Raw genomic sequence first — 12,739 nt, forward strand, 5'->3', positions numbered from 1 at the left:
CTTAAGTGAAAACCCGTTTAAGTGAAAAATCGGTTAACTGAAACCTATTTCAAATATCCTTACATCGCATAATTGAAAAATCGGATAACTGAAACAAATTTCTTGTATTTTGTTGTAAATTTGAATCTTTATAGGAATCGCTTATATAAACTATCTCTTGAGGAGACTTCTTAAGAGCTCAACAGGCATACATTTGCTATAACCTAACATAACATAGGGTGGGGGTTATACTAATCTAGTCATTCCGTTTATAACACTTCGAAATATTGATCTGCGACCCCATAAGGTATGCACAGGGTGGCTGATGAAAGCCGCTACCAAAAAAAAATTTAATAACTTTTTTTCTATTTAATAATAATAATTTAATAATTAATTTAATTAATTAATTAATTACTTTAATTAATAATAATTTAATAATTAATTTAAAAATTTAATTTAACATGAATAAAAGAAAAATGCATTCCATACACCGAAAAAAAAATGTAGCAATATTCATCAATGTAGCAATATTCATCAGCCACCCTGTATATTCTGGATCGTCTTGACATTCTGAGTGTATTTCGCCATGTCCGTTCGTCCGTCTGTCGATTTCACGATAGCGGTCGTACGCGTAAAGCTATCCGCTTGAAATTTTTCACAGTTACTTCTTATTGATGTAGGCCGTTGGGGATTGCAAATGGGCCATATTGGTTCAGATTTGGGTATAACTCCCATATAAACCGATTCTCGAATTTGACTTCTTGAGCCCTTAGAAACCTCAATTTATATTCGTTTTGTCTGAAATTCGAAACAAAGGCTTGAGTTATGACTTCTAACATCCATGCCAAGTATGATCCGATCGGTCTATAAACAGATATAGCCCCCATATAAACCGATTTCCCGATTTGGCTTCTTGAACCTCTAGAAGCCTCAATTTTCATCCGATTTGGCTTTAATTTGAAACAAAGGCTTAAGCTATCAATTCAAACATCCATGCCAAGTATGATACGAATCGGCCTATAAACAGATATAGCACCCATATAAACCGGTCACCGGATTTGACTTCTTCAGCCCTTAGAAGCCTAAAATTTCAACTGATTTGGTTGAAATTTGGTTCAATACTCTATCGGATAATATGGTGATATAGACCCCCTAAGTACCGATATCCCGTTATGAATTCTGGAGACCAAAATTATTCAAATACAATCTCAGTTAATAAGGGTACATTTTTAGCGGAATCTATGGTTGTCGGAACCCAAGATTCGGTCCGGCCTAACTAAGCACGTTTTTTTTAATCTAAATCGGATAAAATTTGTAACCTGCAGGTGTTAAGAAGTTATATTGGATGCTCTGTTTATATGAGAGCTTTAACTGTTTATTTATCGATTGGGACGATAAGTTACAATACATTAGGTTGAATGCCAATACATACTTCCAACAATGTGGAAGTATGCAAAAAATAAAAGCTGTGGCTCCTTTTTTGTCCGTCCGTCTGTCAAAAGCACGCTAACTTTCGAAGGAATAAAGATAGGCCCTTGAAATTTTGCAAGAATACTTCCTATAAATGTGAGTCCGGATTGGGATTGTAAATTGGCTACATCAGTCCATATTTTGACCTAGCTGTCATATAAACCGATCTCGGATCTTGACTTCTTAAGCCGCTAGCACAATTATTAACCGATTTGGTTGACATTTTGCATGAAGTGGTTTATTTTGACTTCCAACAATTGTGGCCATTATGGTTCCCAACCTGATATAGCTCCCATATAAACAGATCTGGGATCTTGACTTCTTGAGCCGCTATATGGCGCAGTTATTGACGGATTAGGCTGAAATTTTGCATGAAGTGGTTTGTTTTGACTGCCTACAACTGTGTCAAGTATAGTCTTAATCGGTTCAAAACTGATATAGCTCCCGTATAAACCGACCTTGGATTTTGAATTCTTGATCCGCTAGAGGGCGCAATTATTTATTTTGCATCCTAATATAGCTACCATATAAACCGATTTCCCGATTTTGTTTTTTGAGTCACTATAGGGCGCAATTCCTATTCGATTTGGCTGAAATGTTGCACTAAGAATTCCACTTTGGTCTCCAACATCCATACCAAGAGTGGACCCAATCGGTTTATAACTTGGTATAGCTCCAATAGCATAGCAATTCATATCCATTATCCTTGGTTGGCCTAAAAAGAGATATCGGCTAAAGAACTTGACAAATGCGATCCAAGGTGGAGGGTATATAAGATTCGACCCGGCTGAACTTTTTACTTTTTTTAGTTTTTTTTATTTATTAATTTTATTTTATTTTTTAATTTTATTTTATTTTTTAATTTTATTTTATTTTTTAATTTTATTTTATTTTTTAATTTTATTTTATTTTTTAATTTTATTTTATTTTTTATTTTTTAATTTTATTTTATTTTTTAATTTTATTTTATTTTTTATTTTTTAATTTTATTTTATTTTTTTTTTTTTTAATTTTTTTTTTTATTTTTTATTATTTTTTTTATTATTATTTTTTTTTATTTTTTCATTATTTTTTTTTATTTTTTTTATTTTTTAATTTTTTTTATTTTTTAATTTTTTTTATTTTTTAATTTTTTTTTAATTTTTTTTATTTTTTAATTTTTTTTTAATTTTTTTTTTATTTTATTTTATTTTTCTTTTAATTTTTTTAATTATTATTTTTTTAAATTATTATTTTTTAATATTTTTTAATTATTTTTTTTATTTTTTTTTGAAATTTCAACTTTTTGTTAGTTTTATATAAAATATATATTTTTTAAACTATTCATTTCTTAGGAAATTGATTTTTTTTAAATGATATTCATTTTGAAACCCATGTTTTTTGAAAATTATATTTTTTAAATTTTTTTTTTTTTAAAAAGATCATGCGTTTTTTATTGGTTCTTATTGCAAGGATAAACTTACCAAACGTACTTCGCAATGTTAGATGAGGTAAGATTGAAAAGTGGGTGTGGATATTAATCCGTCCTATGCAACTATGGCCATACTATTAAGCCAGTAATCGGCTTGTTGAGCACTCTAAATACTAATCTCGAAATAGAAAATTTAAGTCAGGAATTCCGTGCTACCTACCCCTAAGTTGTTTCATGTCTGGTATTTTGTCCCCATCTAAGTGCCGGTGGTTATTAGGCGCGAAAGCCGGGCAAAGACATGGGAAATGCTCCAACGTCTCATTATCTTCCCCATATGGCCTACACATGGTATCACTTGCCGCAAAGATTTTGCATAAGTGAGCGCGTAGTCCTATGTGTTCTGTTATGATACCGAAAGCTATACTGACGTCTTGCTTACTTTTTTTCAGTAATACCCTCGTCTTCTTACAAACTTGATCTCCTCATATGATTTTCGTCGTCCCCACCGATTTTGTATAAGTAAGCTTGTCGTCCTATGTGTCCCGTTATGATACTGAAGTGATAGCCTCGTCTTCTCATGATCCTGATCTCCCTATAGGAGTTTCATCTTCCTACTACCATTTCGTTGTTCAACAGTGTTACATGTTCAACAGTGTCCCCCACTCCCCAACTTGCACTGCGTCGAACCGAAAGTCTTCGTTTTAACCAAGTTTATTGATGGCAGACCTCTGTCCTTCACAGCCAAATCGTTTGCTCTTTCATTCGCAACATCCGAATGCGGATCGTGCCATCCTCAGAGAAGGCGTAAATCTCCTTCTTACACTCCTTAACGTCCTGATTGTTTTGCCCTGATGGCCAGTTTACTCTTGGTAAAAATGTTTACGTCCAACGTCTTCTCGTTAACACCACACCACCTCACGTATTCTGCGATCGCCCGAATCTTCGCCTGCAGAAGCGAATTATGTTGTTGTTATTGTAGCAAAGTGTTGTACACTGAGGCGGCAGCCCTTGTCGATGAAGGACTTCATCGGGTCAATCCGGTACGTACAACCGGCTGCCATGGGATTGAGGAGCGAATTTTGGTCAGGCAGTCTAAAACAAATCTCAGTCCCTGGGTTCCCAATGTATACCTCCTGCCCCACTATGTCCTCTTGCTTTATTCCATGTGTCTAGGATGATCTTCCAGATGGTAATACCAGGGTTCCGTTAATCCAAAACTGTGCCGTGTCTCGCACTTGACCTCAAGAATAGTTGCAGTTAACTCTGTTCTTCCATCGCCTTAAATCCCTTAGTGGCTGGATATCTGAATCGTTCAGATCGTACCATATGTTGCTTAAGGGCTAATCGTCTTCTTGCAATCCAGTCCTTTTTTGGCGGCATTATTGTTATTGCCTTATTAGCTTTATGAATATCCGTAAGCAAATTCGCAATTGCCGGTAACGTGTTAGTGTTACACCAGTTGACGCATGTCGTGATATCTCAGATCTACTTGTGAATGGCTTGACTGTAGTCTGACAGACGATAGAAGAGCTCATCTCCTTCGTAGCAACAGCTAAGTAGTAGCCTTTGTGCCAGGGAACCTTAAATCCATTATTGCATTCTTGATATTTGTCTTAGCCATGCAGCATCAATCGTCGCACCTGAAGAACCCGGTGTAAATTTTCTGCCATTTCATGCCGTTATCTTACCGTCACATCGATTGTTAGATCTACTCTCACTTTCAACCTTTAAATCTTAAGTATTTTGTCTCATGATAGACTATCGGTCTGACGATTTGTTTTAAATCCCGTTACAGAAAAACTAATGAAAGCGACTTTTGTGAGTATTTTGCTCATATCCAAAATAGCTCTATAAAAATATAGGCTGCCCCGATAGCCATTATAAAGCGGGCCTCTATCATATACCTGAAACTAGAATCGGACCGCTCTCATTAATATGAGAGTAGTTTCCTTGTTTTCCGAAACGTTATTTCTATATCAAAGGTGCCTAGCCTGCGGATACGTATTTTAAATGTCCATAACATAAAAAAGAACATCGTAGCGTATACGTTATGCGATATCCATATGACGTATACGCAACCCCAACCACTGGTTATAAATATCAAGCCACAGTACACAATCATAGGAACTACAAACGGAATACTACTCTTGTTATTGCGTTTTTAAGACTTCAATTGATTGATTTAAGATCTCGCGGAGTATAGTTTAGGAGTGTCAATAAGTTCGGGGTTTTCTCAGACATTTTCTCGAGAGAAAAATTGAACAAAATGTTATCCAAAGACAACAAATCCTTGAAATTTTTTCGAAAGATAAAATTTCCATAATATTTTCTCTAAATACAACATTTCTAGGAATCTTTCTATAAGAACAGAGTTTCCCAGTCATTTTCTTTGAACATAAAACCTAATAGAGAAATGTTCTTAAAACAAATACTTGAATCCTTAATAAAATATTTCTGGCATATGTTCTCATCTTGTTTATTGTATGCCATCGATACACAATACATACTATATAGATTACTTTTCACTTTTACCCTGGATGCTAAAACATTGCCATGCATGTGTGCATCATATCCTTGTGCCATATTCTCCCAATGATTTGTGGGATCTCGCACATAGTATGTATTACTCGAAAACAACACCCCATTATTTTAAGAAAATTTATATTTGTTTTATTACTAGTAGCAAACTATATTTTATAAACATTTTTTGAAGATATGAATATTAAGGTCATACATTTATTTATATCGAAAACATTCATGATAAATTGCATTGTATTTCTTGTGTGTTTTATGGAGCTTGCAGCTATTATTGTGATTATTTTGTCACTGGCATGTATGGGTCTTGTTGAATGCTGCTTTCAGATTTTTAACCAAAAAGCGAAGGGGGAGTGAGAAACAAACGAACGAATGACGAGTACATAAATGAAATGAAATAATATCCTTTTGTTTTTGAAACTTTGCCATAGTTGCAGTAGTAGTTGACTTTGTTCTTGTTGTTATAGTTGTTGTTGGTATTGGTGTTCCTTATCCTGTTGCTGTTGCAAACCACATGTCGACCCACACCATCACGGTATTGTTGGTTGTTGTAGATGTCAATTTTTGTATGGATGTGTATTTGAGTCTGTTGTGGTCTATATTGATATTTGCGGGTCATTGCAGAATTAGTTGAGTTGGGAAATGTTGCAAGGAAAATGTCTATGAAATTTCCTTTTTGGGAAATTTTAGATAAAATTTCTGTTAAATTTTGTATTTAGACAAAATTTTTAGGAAATTTTGAAATTTTTTTGGAAATTTTTTAAATCCTCCCAAGAAACAACTTCTCTACCAAATGGCATAAAAAAGGAGGCATCTTATCATTGAGCTTAAACTTTAAACGCACTGCTTTCATTGATATGAGAGAAGTATCCAAAAAATTTTTTCTTAAAAAATATTTCCTAAAAATTTCACTAGAAACCAAATAGCCCAGAAATTTTCTCTTAAAATAAATTCACAGAAAATTTCTCTAAAAAAAATTTCAAAATTTTCTGTTAAAAAAATCCCTAAAATTTTCCTTACAGACAAAATATCCTCGAAATTTTCCTTGAAGACAATATATTCAAAAAATTTTCTCTAAATACAAAATCGCTCTAAATTGTAAAGACAAACATTTCTAATAGTTTTTCCATAAAAGAAAACATGTCTCAGTAATTTTTTCTTAAGACAAAATTTCCCAAAAATTTACAACAACAAAATTTTCCAGAAATTATCTCGAAGGACAAAATTTGCATTAAATTTTCTCTAAAGAAAAAATTTTCCAGAAATTTTCTATAAAGGCAAAATTTTCCAGAAATTTTCTTTAAAGACAAAATTTTTCAAAAATTTTCTCGAAGACAAAATTTCCATGAAATTTTCTCGACAAGACACAATTTCCATGAAATTTTCTCTAAAGACAAAATTTTCCAAAAACTTTTCTAAAGACAAAATTTTCTTTAAGGACAAAATTTTCCAAAATTTTCTCTAAGGACAAAATTTTCTCTAAAGACAAAATTTTTATAAAATTTTCTCTAAAGACAAAATTTTTTTGAAATTTTCTCTAAAGACAAAATTTCCATGAAATTTTCTCTAAAGACAAAATTTCCATGAAATTTTCTCGAAGACAAAATTTCCATGAAATTTTCTCGACAAGACAAAATTTCCATAAAATTTTTTCTAAAGGCAATATTTTCCAAAAACTTTCTCTAAAGACAAAATTTTCCAAAAACTTTTCTAAAGACATTTTCTAAAAATTTTCTCTAAGGACAAAATTTTCCAAAATTTTCTTTAAGGACAAAATTTTCTCTAAAGGTAAAATTTCCCTGAAATTTTCTCTAAAGGTAAAATTTCCCTGAAATTTTCTCTAAAGACAAAATTTCCATGAAATTTTCTCTAAAGACAAAATTTCCATGAAATTTTCTCTAAAGACAAAATTTCCATGAAATTTTCTCTAAAGACAAAATTTCCATGAAATTTTCTCTAAAGACAAAATTTCCATGAAATTTTCTCTAAAGACAAAATTTCCATGAAATTTTCTCTAAAGACAAAATTTCCATGAAATTTTCTCTAAGGCAAAATTTCCATGAAATTTTCTCTAAAGACAAAATTTCCATGAAATTTTCTCTAAAGACAAAATTTCCATGAAATTTTCTCTAAAGACAAAATTTCCATGAAATTTTCTCTAAAGACAAAATTTCCATGAAATTTTCTCTAAAGACAAAATTTCCATGAAAATTTCTCTAAAGACAAAATTTCCATGAAAATTTCTCTAAAGACAATTTCCATGAAATTTTCTCTAAAGACAAAATTTTCATGAAATTTTCTCTAAAGACAAAATTTTCATGAAATTTTCTCTAAAGACAAAATTTCCATGAAATTTTCTCTAAAGACAAAATTTCCATGAAATTTTCTCTAAAGACAAAATTTCCATGAAATTTTCTCTAAAGCCAAAATTTCCATGAAATTTTCTCTAAAGCCAAAATTTCCATGAAATTTTCTCTAAAGACAAAATTTCCATGAAATTTTCTCTAAAGACAAAATTTCCATGAAATTTTCTCTAAAGACAAAATTTCTATGAAATTTTCTCTAAAGACAAAATTTCCATAAAATTTTCTCTAAAGACAAAATTTCCATGAAATTTTCTCTAAAGACAAAATTTCCATGAAATTTTCTCTAAAGACAAAATTTCCCTGAAATTTTCTCTAAAGACAAAATTTCCCTGAAATTTTCTCGAAAGACAAAATTTCCATGGAATTTTCTCTAAAGACAAAATTTCCATGAAATTTTCTCTAAAGACAAAATTTCCCTGAAATTTTCTCTAAAGACAAAATTTCCTTGAAATTTTCTCTAAAGACAAAATTTCCATGAAAGACACAATTTCCATGAAATTTTCTCTAAAGACAAAATATCCATGAAACATTTTCCAGAAATTTTCTCTTAAAACACAATGTTTATGAAATCTTTCCTAAAATAAAATTTCGATGAAATCTTCCTCAAAGACAAAAAAATTTCTGGGAAATTTTTGTCTTTAGAAAAAATTTCTGGGAAATTTTCTTTTTTTATCGAACATAAAATGACCCACACTTCCATATTTTTGTATGCCAAAAATTGTCGGAGAATAGCCACAACATAAATATGAAAACTCTCAGAGCCAAAGCATAGTAGATTCGGAGACGTATGAGGGACACCAATAATTTTTCAACATTTTATTGTTTTGTAATGATTTCATTCGTTGTCGTTGTAAGGGTGGTATGGCAAGGCAATATCTTTGTTGCCTCCCTGCCTGTTGTAGCCATTTCCTTATTTGGCCCAAGTTCTCGATATGAATTAAGAACGAAGACGATGAATTTTTTTGTATTTGTATTGCAAACATACATATACTCAAACTACTGTATGTTTATATGTATTGATAAATGTTGGGTGGGATATTAATACAAAATGAATATTTGCTCCCATTTCATCGAAAACTGTTACAATCAACAATAGGGACATGCCAAAAAGTAACCAGACCAAGACCCAAAAGAAAACAAAAAGTCCAAGTTGTAAACAAATTGTTTTGCTTTCATTGTACCCCCCTCTCTCTCTCTCTCGCTCTCGCTCTCGCTCTCTCTTTGTCCCTCACTTTCTCTCTTCCCTTTGCCCCTTGAGAAGGTTCTTGTTTTGACTATGTTGCTATTGGTTCGGGCTTGAGTGGCTTACTTTTCTGTTTTGTTTCCTGGAAGAGAATTTCACAGAAAACTATGTGAATACCTGTCGTTATCATAAATTCCTGAATGTTTGAAAGCAGAACATATGAAAGGAATATTTTTCCTGTAGGATTCATTGAAATGTGATGTATGAATGTGATGCAGTGCATGTTTTAAAGTAAAAGAAAGTGAATTGCTTTCAAGAATTCGAATAAACGAAAAGTAAAACCCATTTTCTTCAGAAAGTTAACTCCACTGTATTTGTTATGCTTATCATAGTGCTTTTTTCATGAAGATTTTCCACAGACGTATAAAAATTGCGTTTCCTATTATTTGTCTTTTGTTTTTCTCTGTAGAGGGAATTTCATTTTATCTCATTCTTCTATATTCATGGAGATTTGTCTGACAGTTTACAAACTTTTAGTTTTTTTCGGTGTTTCGATTGAATTAAAAGAAAGAACACAAAGGTATGTTACCTTCTATTTCTTTGCTGTATTGTAATGATGATGTACCAAAATTTGTCTGATTCTGATTGCAGACAAAACTAACTTTTCCATTCATTTTCCTAGATATCTTGCTTTAATATTCTTGACTCGGTTTCTGGACAGTTTAATTTACCTTCCTGGAAAAATTCTCGTTGTATTTTGGAATTCTCAACGCTATGTTAAGGTAAACTTGAAATTAACCAAGTAAAACGTTTTTTTTTTTTTGTTCAAACTTCCGTATTGCCATTTCCACACTTGGTTAACTTTTTCCCCTTTTTCCTCATCAAGAAATTTTCTAAGGGGTTTAGTATACTTTCACTTATGTGTACGAGTGTGTGCGTGCGTTTGACGCTTTGACAACTTCAAGAAAACTATTTTCCTTCCAGTTTTTAAGGCTTCCATTGCACTTACTTGTGTTGCATATTTGGCATATTTGTTGTTGATGCCACAAATTGTTGCTGCAGTTGAAGCCTGACTCAGCTATTCGTTACACCACCACCCGGTATTAGATGGTATTTAGCCGGCTTGTGTGACATAATACGGCCAACTTGTTGTCACCATCCAAGAAGTCGTCGTTGTAGTTCCCCTGTCATTGTCATAATCATTGGAGCTCTAAGCCGCAATATATTGCCATGGCTGTTGGTCTATTTTCTGTGCATAAAATCTTAAGAATTTCGTTTTTTGAACTAATTTGGCCTGCCTGGTTTTATGTCTAGAATAGAATTTTTTCTAGGGGCTTTTGCTCTAATATTTTCCTCATTTCCATTACTCAAACTTATGCTACTTCCCTTTTGCTTTTTTGCAATATGCATTACATTTTGTGTCATTTTTTCATGTCCCTGCGAATAGAAAATGTAAGAAACAAGAAATTTACAAAATTCTTTTCATTTGACGTTGTTTGTCGGGTTCTTTTATTCCCTTTTGTTGTCCATTTCATTAAAAGTATTCATGGAAAATGTTAAAGTACACTGACCCCTTGTTCTGGGTTAGACACCGAGCGAATAGTGTTTCAGTTTGATTAAAGACAAAGTATTATTAAAATTACATGGATTCAAGAGGAATGAATCTTATATACCTTCTCAAAGGGATCGAATTTGTCCTTTCGCTGTTTCTCTTTTTTAAAGTGGAATTGGAGGTCTAAACAAGAAATCCCACTGATTTTTTTTATATGTTTTGATAAGATATTGATGCCATATCAAGAGTTAATTGTGTAAAAATTTCCGCCAAATCGAAAAAGAATAGCGCCCTCTAGAGGCTGACAAAGTATGAAAGGGAGATTGGTATTTATAGGGACTATATCAAGTTATGAGTCGATAGCGATCATACTTAACATTGATGTCGGAATCAAGAGATAATTGTGTAAAAATTTCAGCCAAATCGAAAAAGAATAGCGCCCTCTAGAGGCTCACACAGTATGAAAGGGAGATTGGTATTTATAGGGACTATATCATGTTATGAGCCGATTGCCATCATACTTAACATTGATGTCGGAATCAAGAGATAATTGTGTAAAAATTTCAGCCAAATCGAAAAAGAATAGCGCCCTCTAGAGGCTGACAAAGTATGAAAGGGAGATTGGTATATATGGGGCCTATATCAAGTTATGAGCTGATTGCGATCATACTTAACATTGATGTCGGAAGTCAAGCAACGTTTTTTGTGCCAAATTTCAGCCATATCAGATAGGAAATACGCCCTCTAGCGGCTGAAGACTTCTAATCGATTGGTTTATATGTGAGGTATATCAGTTTATGGCCCTATTTGGATCATTTTAAAGGTTTTATGAGAAGTCACCACACATAATTTCATCGAAATAGAATTGAAATTGCGCCCTCTAGCGGTGAAGAAGTACAATCAAGAGATCAACGTATAAGCTTCCTTCAGATTATGGTACAAATCGTATTATACTTGGTATGGATGTTGGAAATCATAGAAGTATTTTTTGCGCCAAATTGCATCCAAATCGGATAAAAGCTACGCCCTCTAGAGGCTCCAGAAAGGAAATCGGGAAATCGTTCTATATGGGAACTATGTCAGGTTATGTACATTTGGACCTTTGTTGTCAGTGATATGGAATGTCATATTAGAAGTTTTCGCGTAAATCTCAAGAAGTACAAGAAGGAAGATCGCTTTATATGGAAGATATCATAAGAGAAATCCTCGTGAAGAAATTCATCGAAACGAAAAGATGTATAATCGATTGGTTTATATGTGAGCTATTGGGTTGCCCAAAAAGTAATTGCGGATTTTTCATATAGTCGGCGTTGACAAATTTTTTCGCAGCTTGTGACTCTGTAATTGCATTCTTTCTTCTGTCAGTTATCAGCTGTTACTTTTAGCTTGCTTTAGAAAAAAAGTGTAAAAAAAGTATATTCGATTAAAGTTCATTCTAAGTTTTATTAAAAATACATTTACTTTCTTTTAAAAAATCCGCAATTACTGTTTGGGCAACCCAATATATCAGTTTATGGCCCTATTTGGATCATTTTAAAGTTTATATGAGAAATTACCATACAAATTCAGCGATATAGAAAAGGAATTGCGCCCTCTAGCGGTGAAGAATTACAATCAAGAGACCAACTTATAAGCTTCCTTCAGATTATGCTCCAAATTGTATTGTACTTGGTATGAATGTTGGAAGTCATAGAAGTATTTTTTGTGCCAAATTGCATCAATTTTGGATAAAAGTTGCGCCCTCTAGAGGCTCATTAATTAGGTTAGTTTAGGCTGAAAAGAGGGTGCAGATATTAATCCGCCACATGCCACTGTGGACATACACCGGCTTGTTGTGCGCTCTAAAAACTATTTTCTTTTCGAGGTTACTATTGGGTTGCCCAAAAAGTAATTGCGGATTTTTCATATAGTCGGCGTTGACAAATTTTTTCACAGCTTGTAACTCTGTAATTGCATTCTTTCTTCTGTCAGTTATCAGCTGTTACTTTTAGCTTGCTTTAGAAAAAAAGTGTAAAAAAAGTATATTCGATTAAAGTTCATTCTAAGTTTTATTAAAAATGCATTTACTTTCTTTTAAAAAATCCGCAATTACTTTTTGGGCAACCCAATATTTTTAGTACAATATAAAGAAACCTCTAAAAAGAAAATGTCAAGTTATGAATTCCGTGCTTCTTACAAAATCCTTTATTGTTTTCCATGCCACGTCCCTAAGTTGGTTGATGTCCTGTATTGCGTCCCCATCT

The 12,739-nt window shown here is 32.7% G+C and overlaps 1 protein-coding gene across 6 annotated transcripts in view; it reads left to right on the top strand.

Annotated features, from left to right (window-relative positions):
- The window catches only part of LOC106095391 (dnaJ homolog subfamily C member 7), an 83,835-nt gene that overhangs the window by 50,054 nt on the left and 21,042 nt on the right, over nt 1-12,739 (top strand). The window lies entirely within an intron of this gene.

The sequence above is a fragment of the Stomoxys calcitrans genome, chromosome 3 (genome assembly GCF_963082655.1).
Source record: "Stomoxys calcitrans chromosome 3, idStoCalc2.1, whole genome shotgun sequence".
In the NCBI taxonomy this organism is placed as follows: Eukaryota; Metazoa; Arthropoda; class Insecta; order Diptera; family Muscidae; genus Stomoxys; species Stomoxys calcitrans.